Genomic DNA, 14,083 nt, shown 5'->3' with positions numbered 1-14,083 from the left:
CTAAATTCAAAGTGATTTATACCTTTCGTTTAGTTGAAAGCAAACTGTTAATATATTAAAGAAATAGTTGTTTAAATATATGAAATTATATTCTAGTGAAATAGTTCTACATTTTAAAATTTAGATTTTTTCAATTATTTGGAATATATCTTTGCTTTCTCATTCTAATTAAGAAGCTTATTTTTAGAGGATACATTTTCCATTAGTTACTTATGAAAAGCAACATACATTTCAGAAAATAAATATTAGTTTCTTTATATTAAGTATTTCATTTGCTAATACTGTTTTTTTAATAATATATAATTTTTAGAATAACGTTTGTAAAGTAAATGCTCACATTTTCAAAGAAATTTCCTATTGATGCAGAAAATTAAAAAAACCCCTGAAATTGTAGTTAATTAAATCTTGGAACTAGTTTTTCTACTCGATGAAACCATTATTAAATGATTATTCTTATTTTCTCTTGATAAGTTTAATTTTGTTCTTGTCACTCATTGTGTTGTTTAGAGATTCACTTTCAAACTATATTTGTGCATATGTAGCATGTTGCATTTGAGTCAGTTTTATATTCTGACCTATTAAGAAATATGTTGATAGCAGCTTTAATAGATATTTGTGAATACTTTTATCTCAATTATGTACTTATCATTCATAACACTGAAATTTTATTAAAAACATAGTGCAATTTACTGTAGAAAATGCTTAACTTTTTAAAATAAAAAGCCTAATGTTCCAAAATGAATTAAAACCTCATATGAAAAATATTGAATATTTAAATATGCAGGCTTAATTTAGGGACTTATAGGGCTTACTAAAATACTGGTAAATGTGATTTAAAATATTTCTCCTGACATCTAAAAGAAAATATTCCAATTAAATACTAAAAGCGTGAGATCACGGAATGCTAATATTTATTTGGATATGACTTGCTTTTTTGTAGTTAAGACCACTTCTCATTATTTCACTGATATTTTTGCTATACTTCACAGAAGTATATTGCTTTGAAATAGTTTCTTTAAATTGTTTCCCTTAATAAATAGAAAGTAAACTATAATTAATCTATTCTTAGCAACTCTATATTGAAAGTAATAAATACAAACCTCAATAAACTGAGATGTATCTTAGTTATGTGAAATGAATAAAATACCAAATAAAATATATCATATAGTGCTTGAATTAAATCAAAATCACATGAGAACTGAGAGATTTATTTAACTCATGCAGTGAGTGAGGATTTTTTTTTTAGTAAGGCACCCTGGATATGTCATTAAATGTCAACTCTGTTTGCATTCATGGTCTCTCCCTTCCTCAAGTTATACAAGCTGTTTCATTTGGATTTTTAAAATGCACATTCCAGAGTTTCTTAAAGCACATTTATGATGCTGTGTATATATTTCATTCAATAATGAGAAGAGCATATTTACAACAAGCTACAGCTTTTGAAACAAGGATATTTTATAGCATATTGAAAAGAAATTTAGTTGGTATGTTTAAGTTAGCAATGAAAATCGAGAGTTTATGTAAATTGTCAAAATAGTTTATTTTTTTGTGTTTAAAAATATTTTTAAATTGAGCCTTTAATTGTGTATGAATTTTCAGACTAATTACCATTTACTTTAATGAGGTTTGCAAATAAATTTTTAAAGATATGTGGTTAAAGTAATACTGAAAATAAGTTATTTTTCTCCGATTTAACTGTTCCTATTAATATATTTTAGCCTTAATGAGCAAGCTATTACTAAACTCCAATTTCTTAGAATTTATTTTTTTTCAAATATTTGGTTATATTTTCTTTCATTCTGTATCACATAATTTCCAAACATACAAACTTTTCAACAAAAGTTTTTCCTTATTCGTTTGTATCAGGTTACACTTAGTTCTTTTAGCTTCTTTGGACAAGATTGAAGTATGTAGGATATGGTTGGTAGGAAAGACACAGTGACCAATGACATTTAATGACAGAAATCTTGAGCAATTAATTTAAATTTTAATTTACCTCTTTTTTAAAAAAGAGGATGTTTTAAAAATGGCAGTAAAGGGTTGGTGTAAGGGCAGCAAAGTATCATAACCCTGTTATCTCTAGAAGAATTAAGCCATTGTCTCTATAGATTAGATATTATATTTAAAATTTCTAAAGTGGGTAATGTCTTTAGGCTTCTAAGATGCATTCTTGGACTTAACGTTTTTTTCAGAACAGAGAAATGGTAAGTATTTCAATTCTATTTTTAAAAATTTTAATTGCAAAATTAGTATCTTATAGAAAGTGTATATATTGTGGTATTTCATAACTGAGGTGATCCTTGGTAACCAGCAGAAAGATCAAGGAGCTGTATATTATTAGCATCCAAAAGCTTCTCTCATTCACCCTTCTCCCAAGGTTAACTACTATCCTGATTTCTTGTAGTATTGATTGGTTTTGTCTGTTCTTGGATTTACTATAAATGTAATTATACAACATGTATCATTTTTTGACTGGCTTCTGTCACTCAAAATAATATTTGTGAGATTCATTTATACTACGGAATGTAGTTTTTAGGTTGTTTGCTTTTGTCACTATACAGTATTCTATTACATGAACATTGACAATTTATATCTTCTTCTTCCACAATTTTAACTTAAAAATAAGTACCTGAAGTTTCTGTCAATTTATTTATTTATTTTATTTCTTTGATATTTTCCTTAAGAAGCTTCAGTTGTATTAGGGCACATTAGATATCATTCATTGAATTTTTTTTTTATTTTTCTATATTTTGATAGCCATTGTGCTACATGTTAGGATTGGGGAAAGAATAAAGTAGAATGCAGTGAGGGTAAAGGATATCCCCTAACTGTGAAAACTTACAGTCTTGTTGAACACTAGACACATATGAAAACAGTATCTTTAAATTACAAAATTGAGGCTTAAGCAAAATATCCTGTTTAAAGAAAATAGAAAATTTCCCTGGACAACAGTGATAGCTTCAGAGAAGTTGGGCTTTAATGGTTGAATCAGATAGATATGTAGGGGTTGAGAGTTTGGTTGGGGTGTGGAGGCTTCTAGGGGATATATTGTTAGAACAAATTCACAGTTGTCCATTGTATCTGTGAATGGATATAGTAAGGGTGGAATGTGGAAAGTTACTTTGGGTCTAGTCTTGGGCATGAATAAGGATGTCTAAGTATTTTTGTTTGTTTTTTGTTTTTTAATTTTTATTGGGGAACAGTGTATTTCTCAGGGCCCATCAGCTCCAAGTCGTTGTCCTTCAGTCTAGTTGTGGAGGGCTCAGCTCAGCTCCAAGTCCAGTCACCGTTTTCAATCTTTAGTTGCAGGAGCCGCAGCCCACCATCCCATGTGGGAATTGAACCGCAACCTTGTAGTTGAGAGCTTGCATGCTAACCAACTGAGCCATCTGGCCGCCCAAGGATGTCTAAGCTTTTTAACTTAAAAATAGTTAAACCAGTTAATCAAGTATTCATTAGCACCATTTCTTCCTGATCAGGCTTGTTCAACTGTAACAGTCTCAAGTTCACTTTCTCTTATAATTGAGGGTTCAGAAATGTGACCTTGTATGTATCTACCACATCTTCTTTATTCAGTTTTCTATGGACTATTACTTGGCCATTAGAAAAGATGAAATACTGCCTTTTGCAGTAACATGGATTTATCTTGAAATTATCATACCTAGCAAAATAAATCACACAAAAGTTGTGAACCAAATGATTTCACTCATATGTGAATTATAAAACTGAAAGCAACAAATGAACAAGACAAACAAAAACTCAGACAACAGTTTAGTGGTTACTAGAGGGTAAGGACGAAGGGAGGTGGTAGAAGAGGGTAAAGGTGGTCAAATATATGGTGATGGAAGAACTGACGCTGGGTGATGATTACACAATCTATCTTTTGATAGATGATGTATTACTGAATTGTACACTTGAAACCTATATAATTTTCCTAGCCAGTGTTACCCCAATAAATTTAATAAAAATTTTGAAAATAAAATAAAGAAACAGAAATGTGTCTGTGTGTGTGAACCCAGATGTATGGGAACCATGAGGTATTTACAAATCATGATAAAATTATGTACTAACACACCTGTCGTTCTACTTTTTCTGATAACTTCTATGTCCTCTTGAAACTTGTCCTGAGTAAAAGTAAGTAGTAACCAGGTGAATGGTCACTTGATTTAACTGGCTCTTAATTTGTTTTAATTTTGATTCTATTTTATTTGGTAGTTTTGAACTTGTCTGTAATCTAAAGACTATCAAGAACTATAACTTTTGAAGAGTTTAACAGATACATATCTTTAGAACATGTTTAAAATGAAAAGAAACTTAAGCAGGAATAGATTCCCCTGTAATGCAGAAACTTATAAAATCTTTCTACAGAAAAACAATTTGTTGTAAGTTAGTCAGCCCTGTAAATGAGAAGAGCAGAAACTATGAAGATAAACTTTAAACAACCCAAAGAATTAACCCCATAATTAGGTAGAACTATTTTAAATATGCACCTGACCACTTTTTACTTGCTCAAGCTATATGAATTTTAAGAAACACTGTGTCAAATCTAAAGGATAACCATTTCAAACAAAAGCAAAAAATAAAATAAAGAGGTGACTCAGCTCCTGGCTTTGGAGTTTAGGTTAAGATAGAGAGACTTAACGTTAAAAAGCAAGGTGATCCCACCGAATGTGAGGAAAAAACTTGCAAATCATATATATAAAACAGGAATAATATACAGAATATATAAGAATCACCTATAATTCAACAACAGAACAATCTGATTTAAAAATGGGCAAAGGCCTTGAATATATATTTCTCCAAAGGAGATATACAAATGGCTAATAAGCACTTGAAAAGATGCTCGACATCAGTAATCATGAGAGAAGGGCAAATCAAAATCATAGTAAGATACCATTGCATATTCATTAGGATAGTTATTATCAAAAAATGAAAAATAACAGTTGTTAGTAAGGATGTAGAGAAATTGGAACCCTTGTGCGTTGCTGGTGGGAATGTAAAATGGTGCAGCTTCTGTGGAAAACTGAATGACAGTCTCAAAAACTGAAACAAATAATTACCTTATGATTCAGCAATTGTACATCTAGGTATATACCCACAAGAATTGAAAGCAGGGACTGGAACAGATATTTGTACGCCCATGTTCATAGCAGCATTATTCACAATAGCTAAAAGGTGGAAACAACCCAAATGTCCACTGATGGATGAATGGATAAACAAAATGTGATACGTATACTTAAGGGAATATTATTCAACCTTTAAAATGAAATAAGAAGGGGAGCCTCCCTCTTTCTTCCCGTCCTTCCCTAATTAACATCTTTTAGGAGGAAGGAAGGCTCAGAGGAAGAAAGGGAGGGAGGGGAGAAAGGAGGGATTCTGATACATGCTACCAACATGGATGAATCTTGAAAACTTTATGCTAAGTGAAATAAGCCAAACACAGCAGGACAAATATTGAGCGATTCCACTCACATAAGATACCCGCAGTAGTCAAATTCTAGAGACAGAAAGAAAATAGTAGCTACCAGGAGCTGGAGGTAGGGAGTAATGAGGAGTTATTGTTTTAATGGATACAGAATATAAAATTTGTGGAGATGAATAGTGATGATAGCACAACAGTGAGAATACACTTAATGCAACTGAATTCTATACTTAAAAATTGTTAAAATGGTAAATTTTATGTTTGGTATATTTTACCACAATAAAATTTGAAAAAACTGTAATTTTTAAAGCAGTTTGGTACAGTTGAAGGAGCCCTGAATCAAGACAATGATGGTCAAATCGAGGCATTGCCATTAACTAACTGTACATTCTTAGGTAAATAATTTGACCTCTCTGGGCTTCAGCTTTTTCATCTTTGAAATGAGAAGACTGTAATAGATGATGTGAGAGTTTCTTTTCAGTTCAAAACAGTCCATAAAAGCACATTCCAGATGTCGGAAGAACCAAAGCTGAAAATCAGGCTGCTGCCACTCAAATAGAGGTAAGAGAATTAACATTCGAGTTAGATCTTCCCATTTTTAAGACATCCTGTTAAGGAGAATGTTAATCAGTAAGCAGACATGAAAATAAATGTAGCTTTGGAAACAAAAAGATCTATCTCCAGGAGCATTAAAAACACCCAACTCTATGTTCTTGAGGCCTCAAACTGCAGTGTATTATAAAGGACAGGGCAGTTGAGCAAACATCATTTGGAGCCCTGTGGGGTGGGTTACTTATTCTCTAGGTTTGCTAATAAATAAATATTATTGGCATTTTTTGTTAGAGTTGAAGGGCCTATTCCCCATTGAAGCTGAAAGCGTTTACTCTTGTATTATTCTGAGTTAGAGCAGAAGAATGGCTGCTTCAGTTTCCATTTCAGGATAGCAAGAGGATTACTTTATCTGCCAAAACCCAGCTATTTGGCAATGTGCCAAGTAAGGAATGGGTGCTTAAAGGAATCCCTCAATCTTATAAAGAAATAGGTATTTTCCCACATTCCTAAGAGTATGGAAATGGTTCAGATGTAAGCAATAATTATGAAAGAGAAAAAACAAAGTAAATTTTGATTCTATAAAAGAAAGACTTTAGAGCTGCCCAGCAATGAATCTGGCTGCCTCACAAAGTAGCTGTCTCCCTTTCAATAAAATACTGAAGCCATGGATAGATGAGTATAAATCAAAGCTGTCGTAGACTCAGGAATTGAGACAATGCCTATGAGCTAATGCCCTCCCTGACAAGACTGTAAGTTTTCATGGTCAGGGGATATCCTTTACCCTCACTGCATTCTACTTTATTCTTTCCCCAATCCTAACACTCAGCGCGATGGCTATCAAAACACAGATAATACCTTACCCTAAAGCTACAATTCTATGAGATCAGGATCACAATAATATATATATATACACACTATTAACTGATACTAGGGGATTTATTAGCTGCGCTATCATAATTAGCCTCTCAGTACATGGAAATTCACTTTTACTCTATAAGGCAAGAAGTACATTGAGCCTTGAAAGATGATTCATAAAAGATTATGTATGTCTTCACTCCTCTAGGTAAGAAAGGGATCAAGGATTTTGCAATCAGCTAACCCTCCATGATAATCCTTGTTCAGCCACTGTGTGACATTAGACAAGTTACATAATTTCTCTGAGTTTTAGTTTTATAAGAGGGAATATCATCTTATCTCAGCGTTGTTATGAAAAGTTCCTTGACTCTGGGTGGTGAGCACCCAATGTGATATATAGATGATGTATTATAGACTAGTACACTTGAAACCAATATAATTTCACTAACCATTTGTTACTCCAGTGAATTTTTTTTAAAAAGTTCATTAAACTAAGTACCTAACAATGTATAAAAAAATATAGAATTATCTTTCAGTTCTATCCATTTTTTAATAAACTGCTGAAAAGTTACCCTTTTCTTGTTCTCCGTAACTTTCTACGCCAAAGTAGTTTTTCTCTGCACTTCCAAAGTATGTTGCATATTATCTCTCTGTGAATAAGGTCACATGTCTTTTTTTAAATTAAATTTATTGGAGTGTCGTTTAGTAAAATTATATAGATTTCAAGTATACATTTCAATAATACATCATTTATATATTGCATTGTGTGTTCACCACATAGTCAGTTCTTCCATCACTATATATTTGACCCCCTTTTTCCTCTTCTACCACCTCCCTCCCCCCTTACCCTCTGGTAACCACTAAACTATTGTCTGTGTCTACGTGTTTTGTTTGTTTGTCTTACTTTCAGTTTTATAATTAACATATGAGTGAAATCATTTGGTTCTCGACTTTCTCTGACTGGCTTATTTCGCTTGGCATAAGTTCAAGATCCATTTGTGTTGTTGCAAATGACTGTATTTCATCTTTTCTTATGGCTGAGTAATATGCCATTGTATATCTGTACCACATCTTCTTTACCCAATCATCTTTTGAAGGACACTTGGGTTATTTCCATGTTTTGGCCACTGTGAAGAATGCTACAGTGAACATAGGGGTACACATATCTTAATGTTTAAATGTTTCCAGATTTTTTTTTTTTGATAGATACCCAGAAGGAGGATTGCTGGGTTGTATGGTAATTCTGTTCTTAATTTTTTTGAGGAACCTCCATATCTTTTTCCATAGTGGCTGTACCAATTTACATTCCCACCAGTAGTGTATGAGGGTTCCTTTTTCCCCATAGCTTCTCCAACACTTGTTATTATTTGTTGATAATAACCATTCTAACGGCTATGAGGTGGTGTCTCATTGTGGTTTTGATTTGCATTTCCCTAACAGTTAGTGAAGTTGAGCATTTTTTCATATACCTGTGGCCATTTGTGTGTCTTCTTAGAAGTATCTGTTCAGGTCCTCTGCCTGTTTTTAATCGGATTTTTTTGTTGTTCACTGTATGACATCTCCTGTTTTGAAATCAACATACATATTGGCTTGATTACCTTTTTGTTATTAACAGTAGTGCATATTAATTATTGGAAAGCAGGAGGGTTTTTAAAAAGTGATAATACTACTGGAATTCAGATTTATTTTTGTGAGCAATATTCATTAAACAATGCTATTGTAGGCCTAATGCTCATTGATATTGAAATTGAAATCTAAGAGAATAATGAAATAGAGCTCTTTGAGGGATTAAATGGTAAATAAATTCAGCCAAGGCACTTATTATGATTACAAGATTGTTTCTGTAATGATGGATGTTAACATCATTTTTTACAGTCTGAGTGAATGAATGTATTGTAACAAATCCAAGCAGATATGAACACTGTGTATGCTCACATAGTTAGACATTCCAGGATAGACTGGGATTCATATGTTAGTCGCTGAAAATTCAGTGTTGTTTGCTTTTTAGCTCTGTAAGATCCTCTTGAAGCTGGCATACATTGCCGGTACAAGTTTCTCCATCAATGATAGGTGAATCAAAGTATGATTCTTGCAAGTAAGATTCAAACTCATCGAAATGTATGAATGACTTCTGAAATTGTGCTCTTATTTTAATCAAAGGGCTCTACAGTTCTAGAAAATTTATAGGTCTTTTAAACAATCTTAGGGCAATTGAAAGTAAGACCTACAGCAGTCTTCATTTGTCTTTTGCTCAAAGTATGTATCCATTTTGCATCTAAACTTGAACTTTCTTAGAAAAATGCTCCTTTTGCCACATAAAGTTTTAGATTGGACACATAAGAATGTGCTGTCTTGTGACACCTTAATGGTGGGTTGATAAGTCCAGATTTTACTGCCTTAAAAGAAAATACACTTTATTTTATCTCATTTGCTCATACATTAGAGGTGATAAAGCATGATCACAATGAAAATATTCCATCTTGATCAATTTCTCATTGCATTATATGGTAAAATTTGATTTGGAAAGTTCATAGTGCAAACTGTACTCATAATAGCTTTCTCTTTTGATTTGGATTACTTATTGAAATATTTTTTTCTGCTTTTGTATTGTAATAACTCCCTTTGTGGCAAGTTTGCTCAGTTTAAAAAAACGCTTCTTAAAGCAAATGGCTGGTTAGGTCTTATTAGTACTGTCTACTAAGGTGTGATATTTTTATTTGCGCTATAATCTCATGTAAGACATAAAACAGTGAACCATGTGCCCGGTGCCTCTGTGCATGATATAACCTCCTTTAGTCTTCCATCTTACGGAATTCTGTGTTGTATGGAATTGGTGTACACTTGCCCTCTTGTTAATGAAACAATTTTTCCACTATTAATCAAGCATTTGTTAGAACCTTTCTTCGTTTTGCTCATACTTTCTATTTTTATCTTATATTAACTTTTTACTTTAACTTTACTAACTTTTTAACAGGCTTAAGTCTTCTTTCATATCCTTACGGGGACAACTAAAGCAGGAAAGGATGATCAGAATAGACAGGGTGCATATTTTCTTTAATTTTGTCAACAGCATTCCTCAGTTTTATTTTTTTTTAAACTCCAGTGAGTTTTTCCAGTGAGTTTGTTTGCCTTTTTGCACACTTGAGATTTTCTTTGTTCATTCATTCAGTTCTATTCCACAGATACGTGATGAATGCCCACTGTGTACCAAACACTCTATAGGGGCCTGGCTAGAGATGCACCAATAAACAAAATAGGCAACGTATCTGCCCTCATTGCAGTGGAAAATACACATTCTATTATGTAGGGGAGTTTTAAGGAGAGAAAAATTGCTTTAAGAAGAAATGTATATTGTCTTTTAAAAATCTAATTATAAAATTGTCCTTTTAGCTGTGTTGGGTCTTCAAGGAGATGTTTACATAGTTTTTGATTCCATAACATTTTTGAATTATCAACATTCATCTGTTCAGTTTTTTTTTTTAATGATTAATGATTGAACTGAAAACTATCTAATTAGTGGAGCAGACAGTGATAGGAACTGAAATATAGGTTCCTACAGATAAATGAAAACTCATTGAATAAATCAAATATATCATTGTTTTATTTTCCAGCTTTTAAAAAACATTCTCTAGTTTTTTGTTGAATTATTTTGTAGAATGTACTTGACAATTCTTGACTTATTGTAAGGTTTTTAAAAAATTTGATTTCTCAGTTATTTTATGTAATACAATGTCCAGTATTCATAGAAGTTAACTTATATGAGAGCATTTAAAACACACACACACATATATATATATATATGTACACACACACACACATATATATATATATATATATATATACACACACACACACACACACACACATATACACATTATTTTATATTTGCAGTCTGGGTTTTTTTCTTTTTTTAAAAAATTTTCATAAATTTTATTGGGGAATATTGTGGAACAGAGTTTCTCTGGGGCTCGTAGCTCCAAGTCGTTGTCCTTCAATCCAGTGGTGTAGGGCACAGCTCAGCTCCAAGTCCAGTAGCTGTTTTCAATCTTTTAGATGCAGGGGGTGCAGACTACCATCCCATGCAGGAATTGAACCGACAACCTTGTTGTTGAGAGCTCGCGTTGTAACCAACTGAGCCATCCGGATGCCCCTCTGGCAGCTCTGCAACAGCTGATTGTCTTCAGTCTAGTAGAGGGTGCAGCTCACTGGCCCATGGGGGAATTCAGCCGTCAACCCTGTTTTTCAGAGCTTGTGCTCTAACCAACTGAGCCATCTGGCCACCCCTTGCTTTATATTCTTAATATCCATTTTCCTATTTTATAATGTTTATGTGAATAAACCTCAGAAATCTGTAAACTCTAATTAAAAGATTTTGTTATTATAAAATTTTTAATACTTGTATACATTCATGTGAAGATATGTTCTCTAATTTATAAGTTACTGAGATTAATTTTTTTGGCTGGACTTTCAGAATGTAGTATTATTACTTTGTAATTATATCTCATGTTTATTGTTACTTTTTATATTCATTGGAAATACTTATATTTGTATTTTGCATATAATTTATGTTTTAAAAATTCACGAACAAAGTTATTTCTCAACTTATATAAGTGGCATGTGAGAAATTTGTGGGGAGAGTTTTAATAATACAGAATTAATAATAATAATAGCATATGTGTGCCAGGAATAGTTCTAAGAGTCTTATGCTTTATCTTATTTAATCTTCATAGCAGCCTTAAGAGAGAGACACTGTTATAAACACTTTATGCATATTTTTGTCTTAACTTGTTAATGCTTATACGTATAATAAATAGTGAAGTTGGAATTCAGTTTTAGTTCTGCCTATCTGAATCAAGACCCTAGATTAGCAGTCCGCTCCACCACTAATGAGAGAGTATATTGCAAGTTGGAGTTAAGTTTGCATCCTTAGACATCCTTCCATATCTTTGCTAACTTGTATTTTTTTAACAAACAGCTTTATTGAGGTATACTTTATATAGCATAAAATTCACTCATTTCAAGTGTACAGTTCAATGATTTCTAGTAACTTTACTGAGTGATACAACGTTTACCATAAATCTGTTTTAGAACATTTTCATCTTCTCAGTAACATCCCTCATGCCCATTTACAGTTAATCCCTATCTTCAGCCCTAGGTAACTACTAATCTATTTTCTTTCTCCATTAATTTATTTTTTCTGGCATATAAATGGAATCATACAATCTGAGGTATCCTGTATCTGGCTTTGAATCAGCACAATGTTTTTGAGGTTTATCCTTGACATAGCATGTGTCAGTAGCTAACTTGTTTTTTATTTTACATCTCTATATTGCTTTCCTTCAGTGGGGCGGGTGGGGTGTATTCAGGCTTGCAAATAACGATCCTTACTCTTTCTTATTCAGAGATGTCTAAGTTCCAGAGTTGCACGAGAGATTTCCAAACCTATTACAGTTGCTGCTGTAACTGATTTGGGATGTTCTAAGAATGTCCTTTTGTGTCATTAGCCCCTTCTTCTATCTCAAATAGACATAAGCTTTTGCCATAATTTTTGAGATATTATGGAGATGGGAATTGTGTTTAGGCTCTTTCTTGATTTGTGATTGTTGGTTTTAAAAATTATCTAAATACAGAATTTAATTCTGTATCAGACTTGTCTGCCTTCTTTAGGAAGATAAGTAGTTGGTACTGGGTGTTCTTTTAAATTTAAGTCTTTGGTAAGTTAACTCTGAAAATGCCTAGTCTTGTCATTATAGGACTTTATCAGTTTTGTATCTGGATTAGATTTACTTTTCATACTTGTGTTTATGCTCCAGGACCTAGTTATAGAATAGATTTTCAATAAATGTTATTTAAAATGAACTGAAGTAGAATTTAATTTTATAAACATTTTTAGATCAGTTAACTTTTGAAGACATTAGAAAGAACATGTATATTTGATCATATTAATATTTAAGGAAGAAAAGGTAACTAAAGTGACCAAACTTAGTTTCCTTTTTTGTTCATCTTAATTTTTTTAATAACTGGAAGTTTAATATTCTAAAGCAAATATTTTTGTAGAATCTAGCATCTGAAGAGAAATATAAGGTAATTGTACTATTCTTGAATATCTTCAGTTTTAATTAATTGTAATACATGCACATATTCAGATATGTGAATCCTCTTAGAGTTCCTATGTCTAGATTTTAGTTTTTTTAGTATCATGATGTTCTTTCTTTTAACTGTTTTTTTTAGAATAATATTTGAAGGTGAATGCTTATTTTTTTTATACTTAATTTCTCAAAATATTCTTATTTCATTATAAAATCCCTGTGAGTAATTTAAAAAATTAAAAAAGTACTTAGAGGCATGGTTATACCTGAAAATGCTGTGTAACTGTAGCAAACTTTGATAGTACTTTAGAGTTGTTAGAATGTGGTTTATAAATTTCTCTGTAATGGTTTATTATATGAATTATACAAGTGTTTTCAGTAACAGTGTTTTCATTTTAAAATTAGACCATAATTTAACTACAGCAGAGTTCAACAATTTTGTGTGTATGATTCAGTGATTTTTAACACATATACCGTGTTTCCCTGAAAATAAGACATAGCCTGACAATCAACTCTAATGTGTCTTTTGGAGCAAAAATTAATATAAGACCGGGTCTTATATATCATATTATATAAGACCCTGTCTTATATTATAGTAAAATAGACCGGGTCTTATTTTATGTAAGACCTGGTCTTATATTATAGTAAAACAAGACCGGGTCTTATATTAATTTTTGCTCCTAAAGACGCATTAGAGCTGATTGTCCGGCTAGGTCTTATTTTTGGGGAAACACGGTATATATATATATATATATATATGTTGGTGGCTACATGTATATATATGTTTGTATATTTGATCACATATATATACTTATCATATACATATATATGTATATATATATATATACAGTCATGTAGCCACCAACAAAATGAAGATTTAGAACATTTCTATTTCCCCCGTTTTTCTCTTGTTTCATTGCAGTCACTCCCTTTGTTTCCTCCTGGAGTACATCAGTTTTTGGTGAGGGCAGCTGGCGCTGGATTCCCCAGTTGTAGGGTGACTAGTGGATGACTAATTTCTTGTTTGCTAGCAATCACACTGTTCTTGCTTTGTTGTTTCATCCTTCACTCAAATCCGTCAATGATTGAGCCTCTTCACTAGGGCTTCTGGGATTTCTGTAGCCTACAGGGCTGCGAGAGACTGAGGCAGGTAGCATTTTCAGTG

The 14,083-nt window shown here is 32.3% G+C and overlaps 1 protein-coding gene across 8 annotated transcripts in view; it reads left to right on the top strand.

Annotated features, from left to right (window-relative positions):
* VPS13B (vacuolar protein sorting 13 homolog B) overlaps nucleotides 1–14,083 on the top strand; it is a 735,829-nt gene that overhangs the window by 102,831 nt on the left and 618,915 nt on the right. The window lies entirely within an intron of this gene.

The sequence above is a fragment of the Rhinolophus sinicus genome, chromosome 6, assembly GCF_057876585.1.
Source record: "Rhinolophus sinicus isolate RSI-liver-muscle chromosome 6, RSI-T2T, whole genome shotgun sequence".
Classification (NCBI taxonomy): domain Eukaryota; kingdom Metazoa; phylum Chordata; class Mammalia; order Chiroptera; family Rhinolophidae; genus Rhinolophus; species Rhinolophus sinicus.
This window is presented reverse-complemented; position numbering and strand designations above follow the sequence as displayed.